At 36.2% G+C, this 16,152-nt stretch overlaps 1 pseudogene across 1 annotated transcript; it reads right to left on the bottom strand.

Annotated features, from left to right (window-relative positions):
* Positions 1–4,644: 4,644 nt before the first annotated feature.
* LOC143560880 (BTB/POZ domain-containing protein At1g63850-like) lies at positions 4,645–9,245 on the bottom strand (annotated as a pseudogene). The gene is made up of 2 exons (XR_013140200.1): positions 8,060–9,245; positions 4,645–6,121 (listed from the first exon to the last, which is right to left on the bottom strand). The product of XR_013140200.1 is annotated as a BTB/POZ domain-containing protein At1g63850-like (transcript).
* Between the last annotated feature and the right edge of the window lie 6,907 nt (positions 9,246–16,152).

Raw genomic sequence — 16,152 nt, 5'->3', positions numbered from 1 at the left:
ATTGTTACATGCAAGAAGCGAAAGGGGTGCTACCCTCACCCGCGTGGTTTTCTTTGCAGGCGATAATTCTCAACATCCATTTTCTTTAATTAGTAAGAACTATATTAACCATAGTTTACTTCACATTTACCTCTCATCACATTTCATACTATCACAACACACATTTTTTATGTGAAATGTGAATGATCCAAATGCCTATGTGGCATTAAGTGACGCCTACATGATCATTTAATATCTCACATAACACATAACCTTAGTAAAGTGTGAAAGATGAAAATGCTTCTGATTTAAAAAAATATATAATAATTAATAACACATACATGTATGATTGGCCAGTTACCTATAAGGCTACAAAAGTACAAATATAACACAACATAAATTCGCGACACAAGTTCACGACTCCATGAGTATGATCATCCATTCCCGAGGCTTATATTCTTTCATTAAGTCGAAAATGAAAAAATAAAAAATAAAAAAAAAATAGTAACTTTTTATAGAAGAAGAGCACTAAAGAATTTATAGGTTTAAAGCCCTTGTTAGTAGGGGTGTTAATCGAGTCAACCCGATCGGGTGTCGGGTTAATCGGGTCGGGTTAGTCAGGTTTTCCTTGAAAAATATCTAACCCGCAACCCGACCTTGTTAAGGTTCGGGTTAGTCGGGTTTGGGTTATTCGAGTTTCGGGTTTGTCGGGTAGGGTTAGTCGACCATGTTACTTTATAATTCTAAGTTATTATATGTGTATGTAATTTGTAGGTTGCAAAATTTCTCATTCCACTTAATTTTCAGTTTCATTTATAAGTAATTATCTTATAATTTCACATATAAACCTGTAAATGAACCGAACGAACATGAACAAAGGCGTCCATATTCTTTCATTTAACTTTTAACGAACACGAACACTTAATCGAACAAATATGTGTGTTTATGATCATTCATTTAAAATCTAAACGAAGAATTCATGAACATAAATGAACAAAATTAAACAAAGATAAACGAACATGAAGGAACATATATGTGCATACATTAATGAACACAAACACACGTTAACAAACATAAATGAACGCATTTAAATAAACACAAACAAACAAATATAAAACATCTTGGGGTTACTAAATGCAAATAATATTTAATAATTTTCTATTAATATGTAAACGAACATGAACGAACGTAAACAAACTTAAATGAACGATCATAAACAAATATTCACAAACATAGATGAAGAAGTGAAATATGTGTTCACGCTCGTTCGTTTATTTAAATGAACACAACATAAACGATGTATTATTGCCTTTATAGTTTATAGTGCTTATTTCATCTTTTAATCATCATTGTATATAAAGTTAAGTATCACCACTAATCGAGTTATTTGGGTTAACCCGAAACCCGACTTTTTCACAAAAATGAACCTGAAACCCGACCCTATTAATAATTCGGGTTGACCCGAATAACCAGATTAATACTTTTTGACCTGATTTAACCCGACCCGAATTTGCTTATTCGAGTTCGGGTCGGGTCGAGTCAGGTTAATCGGGTTCGGGTATTTTGGACACCCCTACTTGTTAGTGCTAAATCTAAACCCGTTGGTTGGCCCTTATGTAGACCTTTAATTAATATGATTGTTAAGGGTGTCCAAATTGATAATCTTCCAACCATGATAAAATGAAAACATGAAGGTTACATATCAAACAAGCATAATACGATGAAACCACGAATTGAATGATTATTAATACTAGAAAATAAAAAACTGGAAAGCAAATCGTCTTCATATCGAACAAGCACATAATCAACAATCACCCATCAAAAAGGCTCGAGCTAGTCTTTTTTAATCGACCTCAAACTCAACCAAGGGGGGAGGGGTGGTTCCATTTTCATCACCCATCACATCCAATGGTGGCGTGTTACCTCATCCCATCACACTCCATCACAAGTGATGGAATTTAGTAGGGGTAGTGGTGTGTGTGATAAGGTTTTTATTTTAATAAATAGTAAAATAAAAAAAAGATTACATTAAATAAAAAATAAACCAAAATTAAATAAACGTTACAAAGACAACTAAATTAAAAAAACCGACAAAAAAACCTACGGCCCTTCCCAACCCCACTTGTCGCATATCTCGCGTTTGCGTTGAAGTAGGATCAATTTAAAGGGTTCGTCAAGATGTTCGTGCGGTTGTAGGAGGAATGTTAGATCGGCGTTTTTTTTTTCATTAAAATGGTTGATATACGTCTCACGTTTCATTTTTAAAATATGAGCCTCTTTCTTTCGCTCCTTCTTCTCGGCCATTTCCGCCAACTTAGCTGACTTGTATTCGGCGAAGTTTTCGGCCACCGCTTCCTTTCCTAGTCTTGACGATTCCCCAATTTTCTTGCGATGTGGCCGTGTGGGTGTGGGTGTGTCTTCGTCGGGATCGTCTCCGGGTTCCTCGTTCAAGTTCATGCTCGGCATGTTGCATGACAAGCCGTCGGTAGACGTCGTGTAGTCCCCGGACTAGGAAGTTTTTGATATTTTTGAAGAAGATCATTTCTTTCTTGGAGCCGTCGGTCCGTCCATATCGACCATGGGAATCGGTTCCCACTTCGGGCGACGTCTCGCAATATCCCACGCTTCGAAGTGGGGAAAAGGTTTACATTGGAAAACCTTGACATAAGCGGCCTAAGCGTCCTTTATGATAGTCGCCTCGCTCGCTCCGCTTTGTGGAGTTCGGGACTACAAAACATTAGAAAAAAATATGTATATATATATATATCAAATTGTAAAAATAAAGCAATAGATTATTAAAAAAATAAACTAAAATAGTTACCAATTGGACGAAACAATCATTAAATTTTGACATTTTTCGATTCAAATCTCCCCACTTGGCAATCATTTGATCCTTGTTTCATACGGTTGAGCCGGGAAATTTCGAGAAATGTTCATTAAGACGTTTCCATAACATTTCTTTTTTTTGTTGGTTTGAGTGTTTTTTTTATTCGGAGCAGTGTAAATGAGCCTTGGTCAAGGCGACCTCCTCGGCGGGCAACCAACGCCTCTTCGCGGGTTCATCTTGATCCTCCTCCGCGGGTTCATCTTCATCCACATTGTTCACTTCATGACGAAAAGCACTTGCAAATTGATGTATAACATCGTTATCGTCTAGGGGATCGACGGACATTTGAGACGGTTGAGATTGAAGCATTTGAAAAGCATTATTTGGATAATTCTGGGTAGAAAAAGGTGGAATAAAATGTTGGTTTTGATACGATTGAAAAGATTGGTTTTGGGACGGCTGATAATAACGTTGTTGTTGGGAAGGTTGTTGTTGGTTTTGGGACGGTTGAAAAGGTTGTGGATAATAAGGTTGTTGTTGGGTAGGTTGTTGTTGGAATGGTTGGGTTGTGTCGGGTTCGTCTTGTAACCGAAATCTCATCGGTTCGCCTAGATTTTGTCGAACCTTTGGTCCGGTTTGGGTTTTCTTTGAACTCGAGCCACGTTTCTTAGAACCCTCCATTGGTGTGATGTTAAAATGTTGTGTGTAGTAGAAGATTTGAGTTGGATTTGAGTTGGATTTGAGTTGGTTTTGAAGATATGTTTGAGTTATTTATATAGATAAAATATTTTTTTTTTATTTAAAACCCCCTCCCAACGGTAATCCCTCCCACCCAACGGTACAATTTCTCGAAAATCACCGCGTGATTGCCATCACGCTGACCCTCTCATCACGCGTGATGAGAGGGCCGGCGGCGGTGTTTGCGCGTGATGGCTGGTAGGGCTGTAAACGAACCGATCGAACACGAACAAGGCCTTGTTCGTGTTCGTTCGTTAAGAAAATACTGTGTTCACGAACGGTTCACGAACACTTACCGAACGAGATTTTATGTTCGTGTTCGTTCATTAAGAAAATTAATGTGTTCACGAACGGTTCACGAACACAAACGAACAAAAATAAAATCGGTAGAGGCTAGAGAATAAGACCGATGTATTCATCAATGTGAATATTGAAAGCCCATAAATGAATCGAATGAACACGAACAATGGCATATTCGTGTTCATTCATTTAACTTTACAATTAATCGAACAAATATTTATGTCATATGTGTTTATTTAAAAATGGACATTTGCGTTCGTTTATGTTCGTTTGTTTAAAATCTAAACAAACATAACTAAACAAAGATAAACGAACATAAATAAACATATACGAACCAATGTGAATGAACACAAACAAACATAAACAAACTTAAATCTGAAAACACATAAATGAACACAAATTAACAACTATAAAACCTTTAAGCAGATGACATATATAGATAATATTTAATTATTTTCTATTAATACATAAACGAACATAAACGAACATTCATGAACATAAATGAACGAACTGAACATTTGTTCATGTCCGTTCATTTAGTTAAACGAACACAAATTTTGTGTTTATGCTCGTTTGTTTATTAAATAAACGAACATAAACGAACTTTCCGCCGAACGGTTCACGAACAGTTCACTGAACGTTCGGTTCGTTTACAGGCCTAAAGTATAACAATGTGAAAACATAGTAGAAAAACCACTAAAGAAGATGCCACCTAACATATCCCACAAGAAACACAAACAAAGTAGATACAAGTATACAACCTTACCAAATATAAGATGGTAAAGTGTGCATTGTATATATGCTACATATAGACCCACATGCATACATTTAAGTGACATATCAAAATGGGAACTCATCACCAACAAGTTGATGGCATCAACATCACAACCATTAAAGTTTCTTTAACAAATATTGATTGGGAATAATTCAATACATTAATAATTAAAAATTAATAAAGCTAGTGGGATGAGGATGGGGGTGGGGTCAATACTCAATAATAACAAAATGCCACAAATTAAGACCCTTGAAAATAACTCATCACCTGCAACAAGCAATCACCATATTCTTCCATTACAAAACACCAAGATTTCACTTTCTTGAAAATAACATGCAACAACCCTTTCATACCAAATTGGTAACAAAATTCAACAGAAAAAATAATTTTTCAACTGTAACCCTAGTTTAAGATGAATAAAGCTCAGATTTTTTTTTTCAAGAATCACCACCAAGAATCAAATCTTTACATCAACTGTTTGACCCATAAAAAGCTAACCTCAAAGTAAGCACAAACTCACTAGTTAAAGAAACAACACAACGCAACGCAACACGGGCTGCTAACGATCTAAATTTCAAGAAAGTCTGAAACTTTCATTCCCTCGGATCCTTTCGGGCTGCGGTTGACCCTTTTTCCAAAAAGCTCGTTTCCACCAAACCTCAAACGCCCATTGTATATTCGGGCAATCATCGCTAGAGTTCAAAAACCGGTCAAACCATATCATCAAGATTTCTTGTTGGCAAGTCAAAGGTAAAGTCAAAATGGTATTTCCAAGCCCATCTTCGATCAAATGACGATCTAGCCCTTTAGATGCGCGTTTCATCCAAGCAAAATCATCATAAAATGGCACCAACCATGTCTTTAATAGTAAAAATCTCAAATCTTTAGAAGCCAAAAGTTGACCTTTTCCAATTCCCACAAAGAATCTTGCAGTAACTCTACTAATTTCATATCTATGAAGTGGTGGTACTTTATTATGAACTTCAGATAACTCGGTTAAAGATGCCCATGATTTCAAGAATTCCTCGGATATCTGTCGATCGATCAATATATCAAGAAGAAAATGTAAATTGTCCGCTTGTTTCATAATTTGAGAAGCATCTTGTAAATCCCCTTTTGAAGCTTTCATGAAATGATCTTTTAACAACATTAAGCATTTGTCACACGCGGAATATAAAGATTCCTTTTTTAAATCGCTATGTGATGAATTCTCATGAAGCATTTTTGCCACCAAAACTTTCATTTCCCGTCTCGCCTTTTCATCTTTTCCTTCAAGAACCGTATGCAAAAGTTTAAGAAGAACCTCATTATTACTTTCATCAACCCCCGGATGTAATATCAACTGAAACTCTCTTTAAAACTTCAGTGGGTCCCGCCCCTTCGAGTTGAAGCTCGGATAATAAAGATGACACCTTTTCTTCTTCGTCTTCGGCCCATGGAGCGGCTTCTAGATACTCCAAACAAGATAAAACACCAGCATCGAATCCGATTGCTGCGGACACCTATGTTAAAGTTACAATTAGAAAACTTATCAGACATCCTAAATGATCACAAAGGACTTATCTTTAACCATAATTATAGTAATAATATGAACAATATGCAATTGTTTTATGCACTCCCTGGATGACAAGATAACTATATCATTTAAAATCAAAACATTATGCTAAAATTATGCGTGAAGTAAAAAAAACAGCAAATTTCTCATGGAATGTAAAGATTCCTCACAAGTGAAATGTGAACAACCTGAATCCTGATGTGGATGGCCGGATACGGAAGCAATCAATTGGATAATAAGCACTTGATAATCACATGTATAAAAGGAACCATAAAGTTCAAGAACAAAGTTCTTATAAATTCAAATTCAATAAAAAACTGCATTCATGATAATTTTTAAGTCCTTAAATAGTTTAAACTTAGCGATAAACCTAAACAGAAAAGATAAGTAAAATAAGAGATAAACAAGAAATTAAAAAGACAATGAATATATAAACGAAATTTAAATTCAAATCATGAACAAAGAACTATCATCCGCCCCTGTGTCAAAACCAATCACGCGCATAGGGTAATGTTAAGATAGCCACATTTATCTATGACTATAACCGCATTCAAGGCCACCCCATAGAGGTCAAAGAGGGCGACCGCCGAAGGCCGGATATCCCATTGGGCCCAAGGTTTTTTTAACTCTTTATATATATTTAAATATATATATATATATATAGGATGAGTATCATTACAAAACTCTTAAATTATTTAAGAACTTGAAGGAACTCTTGAAAACTAAAATTTTTTATAAAAACTTTTGTATGTTAGTGTGATTTGAGTGTAGTTTTATCATTATTTATATCTATAATTACGATTACAGTTATGAAAATTAGTTTTTACACATCAAAACTTTTTTTTGCATATATGTAAATTTGTTATTGCATAAATTTTACACATATGTAAACTTGTGATTTATATATGTAATCAAAAATTTATATATAAAATATGGTAAAACTAGTCTCAAACAATGTTAATATATGAAAAAAATTAAAAAAATGTTTGGTTCTTATGAGTTCCTAGAAGTTCTTAATTTTTTTTGAGTTCTCAAAAGATACTAACCCTATATATATATATATATACTATTTAAGAATCAATTTTTTTAGTCCCATTTATTAAGTAAATCACACTTGGAGTTTGATGAAATAAGGCCCATTGAATTATTAAAACCCAATAGTCCAATACCCATTAACATTTCGTTTAAGTATTTTAACTAGATCGAAATGTGAGACCATGGCATGGATTATAAATAGTTATTTTGAGGGATTTACTTCCAAAAATGCTAAAAGAGCTTCACGTTTCTTTTAATTAGATCATTTTGCAGAAACTCTTTTATTTGGTTTATTCTTATTACAATTATTACAATTATATATGAGTTATAATGTTTGTATTTTCGGGCCTGTTGTTTTACATGTCCCATGCCCTGAAATTTTTTTGTATTCTTGAGGCTGACAACATATAACTATGATTATAACCACATTCTTGTGATAACCACATTTTACCATGACTATAACCACATTTGATGCATAGGGTAATGTTTAGAGAATTACATTTAACTATGGTCTAATACACATAAACAAACAAACAAACATGCCCAATATAATTCCACTTAGAGCAGAACAAAAAACCATTCAAAAGCATAGGGTATAGCAATCCGTATAACATAAAATGTAGCTAAGAGAATCAAAGCAAACAATCATACAAAAGTACTAATAATGGAATTTGTAAACTAACATACAATGATTCTAATAGGCATGAATTCTTATTATCAATCATGTAAAATACGAATGACGTACACCTATATGATATATCATGTGGATCACACTTACATTATAGTTAAGCTAATCATCACATCGCATCACATAGATTCAAAAATTGAGAAATAACCATAATTAGATTACCTTCAAGATCCCAAGAACCTTAGGAACATCTTCCTTCATGAGCTTCCTCCTCAAATCTTTACAATACATCAACCTAATCGACTCAATATAAACCTCAATATCATCACAATCCGAAATCTCAACAATGTAGGGGGGTTGACCTTGTTGACCCCCTTTCCACCCCGACAACTTAACTGCGAAAAACCGACTATGACTCACCAAGATCTGCCTATGAGCATTCATGGAAACACTCATCCCATCTTTAGAACTCAACGTGAGCCTCACATCACTCGAATTCGCCTCATTAAACCGACTCCCGGGGCTCCGACAAGACAAAAGATCCAACAACCTTTGTTGCATCAAAGCATGTCCATCGATTACAACCGGATGTGGGTTCCCATTATTATTATTATTAGGTTTTCTAGGGTTTGAATTGGGGGTTTTGCAATCAGGCTCATTAGCCATCATTTCAAACAGGGTTGGACTAGATCGGGCTTTATCAACTCCGGCAGCCGGAGGCGGCGGAGGTGACATCAGATTCAACAGTCCGGCGGTAAGGGCAGAGTTGAAATTAGTAAAAGAAGACGGGTATGTGCCTTGTTGGTTGAAAGCAGTCGCCATGGTTGGCTTTTCAAGGCTCGCCGGAGAAGATTTCAAGATTCTTGAATTCTCGGAATATTCCGGCGAATCGGGAAAAGATTCCGTAGACGGACGTAAGGACGGAGAATCTGAACTGGGTTGGTGTTTGTTTGTCGAAACGGTGGACGGGCAGCACCAGGAACTGTTTTCCGGCGAGACAACGGCGGCGGTGGAGCGGTGGTGGCGGCGGTGGAAGTTAATAAGAGTGGGGGTGGGTTTTTTGTGGAGGTGAATTTGATGGTGGTCTTTTGAGACAGTTGTAGCTGCTGCCATAAGATATTATTTTATTATGAGTTTTGGGGGTTTGTGTTGTTTTGTGATTCCCATAAAACAAATGTTGGATAATATTATTTTATTATTTTATTGTTAATGCTAAACGGCAGTTGGTACAAGGTAGTGTGTGTTTAACGGTGGTTGTGTGTGAGAGAGAGAGAGAGAGAGAGTGACGTGTCAGAGGTTACAGTTTGGAGTGGTGGGGCCATGAACATGAACACACAGTGAAGGTGAAGTGTGTGTGAGAGAGAGTGGGTGGAGGTACATGATGGTGTTGGTGGTGGTGTGAGGGTTGATGCCTGGTTTCGAGTGTAGGCTAGTTGAGGATAAAGGGCACGTTACTTGAATTTGATACTAGTGAGTTTTGTAGTTACTGTTATATAACTACTATGAATAGATAAGAGTACGATAGATGATAGGATAGAGATGTTTTTATGATCAAGGGATTTTGAAGATATATGGTATCAAATTCGGATCCGTTTAGCTTACGGTGTCATGTTTATATGATGTATGATTGTCAGGTTTTCTCATCAAGTCATTATATTTCATGTATATGATGGAAATTTGTGGAACGTGTTATAACCAGGGATCACCTATTACCTTTTTGGTAGTTGTCATGACTTAGACAGTTATAACTATAATCATGGATCACTTTGAGGTCCACTACTTTTTGACAACGAAATGTAACGTCTAGTATAAAACAAATGGCAATAAAGGTTTTAGGTCACGTTCTCTCTTGATATACTTACTCGTGAAGTATCCACACTTGTGACGCTTCTATCCAAAACAAGTTTGTCATAGGAATTTGCTTCTTTAAATGCTTAAGATCCGAACTTAGAAGAAATTGGATTTTAGTAGCTTTTAGCCTCAAATGCTTAGTTTTGAAAATTGTCGATTGTGGCATGAAACTGTGAATGAAGTTTAAAACAAAAAGTATAAAATGTATTTTAATAGTAAGATTATGATATTTTGTATTTATGCCACAAGTACCGGAACGTATCATCCATTATCATACGTACTATAAGAACTGATAGGCTACTAAAGATGAAGTTTCTATTGATAGACGCTACTAGCTACACTAGGAGTGTCACCCATACTCATGGTGACACTTCCTAGTGTCACACAAGTGTATAACGACTTCCCCTTGGCCTATAAATACTCATTATTATTTTTTTAGCTTTGAGGGGTTAGCTTTTGGATATGACAGGGTTAGTGTGTGAAATTGTTTGTGCTTTGGTTGTAATAAATTAGCAATGGCTTAATCGATTGTATTTTTAACTTTTATCAATTTTAAGTATGCTTGTTGATTGAATCAAGGGGATCTTACATGTTTTATATTCCTGTTTCTCTTATTTGGATCGTGCTTACTACACCAATTGGTATGTTATAGATCCTATTAGGTGTGTAAACAAGTTTGTGCTAGATCTAGAAATAATTGGACACATATTCCACACAAAGAAACACAATGTAGTAATATAATTATGCGTTTCCAATATTATGTCATGTGTTTTTACTTTCAAGATTTTTTTTCATTTATTGTCAGGTATGTAGATGCAGTTATAACATTTCCAAAAAGACCATGTTCCCACGTGTGGATGTGCCTAGCCTATAAACGAAACCTCATTGGGCGGCTATGTACTTCGGGCTTGTGGATGATGATCAACCCATTGGTTGCTATGATGACATGTGGGTTGCTTGGTGTGTCAATGATGTTCGGGTATTTTGTATATATATATTAGCGTATTAATTATGTAGTTTTATTGAATATATTGTTAGAACTTTGGTACTTCATACGTGCTTTTGTATTTCAGGTAATTGATCGTTAAAGATTCTAAGTTGGAGACCTGTACGAGCATGGAATGATATCTCGGGAAGATTGAAGCATTATTTGATGTATTGGGAAGTGTTTCAAGGAGGGAAGAGTATAGATGAGTGATCATAAGCCGATGCTAAAACTGAACAAGATGGGTTGACAAAATGCGACCTTGAAGTAAAACGAGCATATCCTGAGCTAGAAAATGAGTTACGGGAGCCATAATATATGAATTTTGGGTTTCTCGACGAGATGAATCTGAAAATGAGGTTTTCTTATGTCGCGGTATGCGATGGGATGGTCATATAGCCATCGCGATACGCGATGGACACAAAAGACGGGAAAATTAGGTTTTAAGCATATTTTTCATTCTAAACAACCCTAACTTGTTGGAACTCAATTAAACAATCAATAAAAGTAACTATAACAGATCTCAGATCTGTGAATAACCGAGTAATACGTTTATAGATCTAGCTCATAATTACTATAGATTAAGTGTTGTATATGTATATGTATTATCAATATATGTGTTAGTGTAATTCGTATAATATTAGCGTGAAGATCGAGAAAACAATTGGACAGACGTTCGATAATTAACTCTCAATCCTCTTTAAACAGTGAATAGGGGTTCACTATATATAGAAGAGGATCTGGTTCGCTAACATCCCCTAGCGAACCAGACTCTCCTTCGTTACATACATTAAGTTAACGAAACACCCCCTGATTCGTTAACATCCCCTAACGAATCAGGAGGGAATACATTTAATGTCTTAGTTCGCTAACATCCCCTAGCGAACTAGACTTAACGAACTAGATAATAAGTTAACTAATTATTACATTAAATAATAAACAAAACGTTAACGATAATTACAAAGACTCGAGACGCAAAACCGTGCACTAACAGACACCCCCTCGTCTTGAGCTCTTTGTATTTAAGTTATTTGAAGCGCTTGGACCGCCAGTCTCTGCAACTATGAATTCCGTTTTCATGACAGACACGCACAACGCGTTGGAATTGCATAGCCAGGTCGTAATCTTCACGACGTTCAATCAAAATCTGCTTCTTGTATAGCACGTCATTGTCTGTTTCAGATAAATTAACCAACCACATCGGGTCGATTATCTTGATCAGTTCAGTCTGCAGTCCTCGACCAAGAACAATGACGGCCTCGCCTGTACGATTGTCATAGTACCATCGGTTGAAAGAGAGATACATTTGTTGGGGCATCGTCTTCACCGGTACTTTCTTCATCGTCTTCGGTGGTTTAACTTTAAGCACAAGTTTCTTCCACCTGGTCTTTGGATCAATCTCATCAATGCGTTACGTCTCGGGACCTGGGGCTTGAAGAACTTGAATCCATGATTAACCTCGAATAGTAAGTGTTGATGAAACCACTCAGCTATTCGGTAACCCCCACGATGGATAAACGGACGTCTCGCGAGGGTACGAACATCCCACCGCGGCAACGTAAGAACATCCATCATCTTTTCGTAATACTGTACACCTTTCTCCCACTTTATTATGCATACTTTAAGCTCAGAATCATACAACCAAGAGACAATATCACCATGTACCTTGGAAACCGTCTTGAAAGAGGTCATTTGATTTGCTTTGACCCATGCAGCAGCAGTGTCTTTCCTTTCTTGATCAACATATCGATACGCACTAATAATTTTACCCACTTTCTGACGATTAAACCATCTCTCAATATCATCATCAGTTATTTCTGCAAGTGAGTGAACTGTCCGCTTACACTTCAAGATCTTTTCCATTTCATCCTCGGTTTCTTTAAATGTTTGCTCATCGAATGCTGGAGCACCTTGATCAACATTAGTGTGTTGAAACAAGTCAGGGTACTCCTGAGCAGTGACATCTTCCACCTCGATATCCTCATCTTCATAAATAAAATCCGTATTCATCTGAATAGATGGATCATCTTCCAAACCTTCCTCATTCACTACTTCAACATCAGGCTCAGTCTCCAAAGCATTTAATTGATCATCATTTAGCCCAAGCAGTATAGAAATCTGCTGCCGTGTCAAAGATCTCTCCACAAACTCACCTTCCTCTATCTCATCCTTATTCACCATGCTTCTAATCACTCCCGATCCATCCATAAAAATTACCGTGTCGGCTTCAATCATCTCAATTGGTTTAGCAGCCGAGTAATCACGATACATAACAATCTGTTTTTCTGAATCGTCAACAGAACTCGTACCTGCACCAGACGCAGGGTCTTGAGCTTGTTTAGTCTCACCACCAGCACCAGTCTCATCATCATCATCAGAATCTTCCTCATTATTCTTGATCTTTTTCAAAGCATCATCTTTGCAAGTTAATTGAAGAATCAGATCCTCTTGCTCTTTAATCTTCACCCCCTGAGACTCAACAATTTCATGTAGAGCCTTTGTTTCCTTTTGACAGAAAGAAACATAGCTGACTAGTTTCTTCTGATTCTCCATGAGACGTTCTTGATTAAATCGATCAGCATTCATCTGGTTCTCATACAAATGGAGAAGATTTAAAAGCATTTCTATTTGACGATGTGGTGGCATAGCATACAAGGATGGATGAATTGGTTGGATTGGACCTTGAGGCCTTGTAATTCTCATAAATGAGAGATCACTAGGAGAAGGAGGAGGAGGAGGCCTCATTGGTATGGTTGGAGGAGTTGTAGCCACAGTAGCAGTTTGCAATGGTATTTCAGTTAATGCTGACTGAGGTATCATGCCCAACTGCTCATGTGATACCATCGTCGTCGTTAAGGTCATTGCCGGAGTATCAGTCGTAATTGGCACTACCGGGCGTGGAGGCGTTGATTGACGAGGTGGTGGCACACCAAAAATGACACCAGCCCCAGTAGACAAACGTCGTTTCTTCGATGGCTCACCAGTTGCCACAGCTTTCCCTTTTCTTTTTCTTTCTAATTTAGCCTTAATGGTGGCGGCTAATGCAGCATCAACTGCATCTTGTTGTTCTTTAAGAGTGGCATCACCAGCACCACCATTTCCACCTTCATTCCCATCACCACCATCATTTCCATCATCATCTCCATCATCATCGTTCCCACCTTCTCCCCCTTCACGCTCGAAATTTGAATCATCATGGATCCAACATTCATTAGGAGGACAGACATAATTAGGATTGATTATATGACCAATCATCCGTTTATCTTGTGGCCTCTCCTTTCTATAAGTTAACATACGATGCATAGTTTCAACTGTCATGTGTTCCATATCAAGTTCATCGTTCACCTAAGTCTGATCAATAGCCAAGTTCGGAGTTAAATCTTGAATAATCAGCTGCAGAAAGCGAGGATACATCAAGAACTTCTTTGACTGAAGTGTTCGCTGAACCTGTTCCTTCAAATGGTCGAAGACTAATTCTGAATAATTATACGGCTTGTTCAGAATCAAAGCAACAAATGTTTACTGCAAGCTAAGCCTACATTCATCAAACCCACCACGACACCCACTCAAACAATGAAGTAGAACATGCATAAGATACTTGTATGGTGGACACAACCCGTTTTTATTCAGCATAGATTTACGAATGTCGCCACCATAATTCAAGCGTGTGAATAAGCCTCTAACCAACGGTCTGTCAAATTCACTTGGGTTATCATAAATTGTTATGGTGGTTGCTCTTGTTGATCAGCCATGATTACTGTATACATAAAAACGAATATGAGAAGCCGTAAAATATATTAAACATTAAAATATGACAGATTATTTTATAGATGGAATGTATTCAATGATAAAAGATATGTGTATTTAATCTATTTACGCGTTTAGACGATTTAAATACTTTAGTTAAATTACGTGACTTTTAAATTTAATTAATATTAAATGTCATTCGTTAAACATCACCCTGATTCGTTAAAATTCAGCAACGAATAAGGCGATTCGTTATCAAGTAAATGAGCTAACGAACTAGACATAGCGAATTACTATTTTAAACAAACTAAAGATCTAGTTCGTTATATTTTAAACGAATCCACATCTGATTCGTGTACTATATTATTCGCTTAGCTAGTTCGTATAAGTCCTTAACGAATTGGACACGAAACAGTCCCAATTCGATAAGGCTAATGAATGGTCAATTAAATTAGACTTGTTCTTTGACTCGCATAGTCAAGGTCAAAATTAGGATGAACATCAATAGTCAACAGTGTAAACCCAACATCAATTAGGCCATAACTATCGTTGCATCATCAAGATAATGAGCTTGTTAAATTCACAATCACACTCGTAAGCCTACGGTGATGAGATTGAGACTCAAAACCTTGGTATACTGAGGTTAAACGAACCAAACATAAACACCGAGAGCATGAATACATTACCCAGCAAACGATAATCAAATGTCGATTAAAGTCCACCAAGAGTATCGGAATAGCATTCCGATCACATTAAGTCATAAATAATCAAGTTCACCATAACAAATCATAAATCAAATGGGTTTATACACTCGGAAAACCCTTAAACACAAAAGTTCATAATTTAACCATAAATACACAATCATTTTTGACCAAAAAATATCGCCGTGTTCATCTATACCTGAGAAATCCAAATATATCTTAGAAATATCGAAATGTAAATGTTGAGATTTCAAAGAAAATTTGAATAGGGTGTCTTTAGGGTGAAGGAAGAAGACGAACAGTGAAGGACTGTTCGTGTGTCTTGTCTTTTATAACCTTGCACGCAACCCGAGGTACAAGTTGTACGAATCAAGCGATTCGTATGGATTTTAAATAAACGAATTGGCTCATTCGCTAACTCAGTTCGTTAACTTAAGGGTAGCGAACAAGACATGATTCGTGTCTTGATTCGTTAAATATGTATAATGAAGAGGGATGATTCGTTACAGAGTGCGGAAGCGAATTAGGTGAGCGAACTGGAAGTCAGTTCGCTAAAGAATCACCTAGTTCGTTATCCATAATTAACGACTTAGTGTTAACGAATTAAACACTTTATTTAATTTTAAATTAAATAAATAAATGAATTAAATAAATGAATTAAATAATCTTTTAACTTAAAAACATTACCGAGAACCGTTTTATCCCGATAACTAAATACCTTAAAAGACATTTCATTTTTACGAAACATAACTTAAAGCCATTAAATAATTTATAAAGAAAGAAAAATAAAATCTTTTTGGTATTTTGTACATTTTTTTTTTAAAAATGTATGTACAAAGAAATATCCGAACATTTAAAAATTGAACAATCTTTTTGTGTTTTTCTATGATTTTAACAAAAGCAATACATATTTTTGTGTTTTTGTTTAGTTTGAGCAGAGAATCATATTGACCAAATTGCCCTTCCATCACAGTTTTATATTTCAGCGATATTATGACTGGCGTTAAGTCGGTGGTATTGTTGTCCACTTA

This window comes from Bidens hawaiensis, unplaced genomic scaffold (genome assembly GCF_021521415.1).
Source record: "Bidens hawaiensis isolate Kalapana, Puna unplaced genomic scaffold, B.hawaiensis_p1.1 tig00020504_1, whole genome shotgun sequence".
NCBI lineage: Eukaryota > Viridiplantae > Streptophyta > Magnoliopsida > Asterales > Asteraceae > Bidens > Bidens hawaiensis.
Note: the sequence above shows the minus strand (reverse complement) of the source record. Positions and strands in the feature narration are given on the sequence as shown.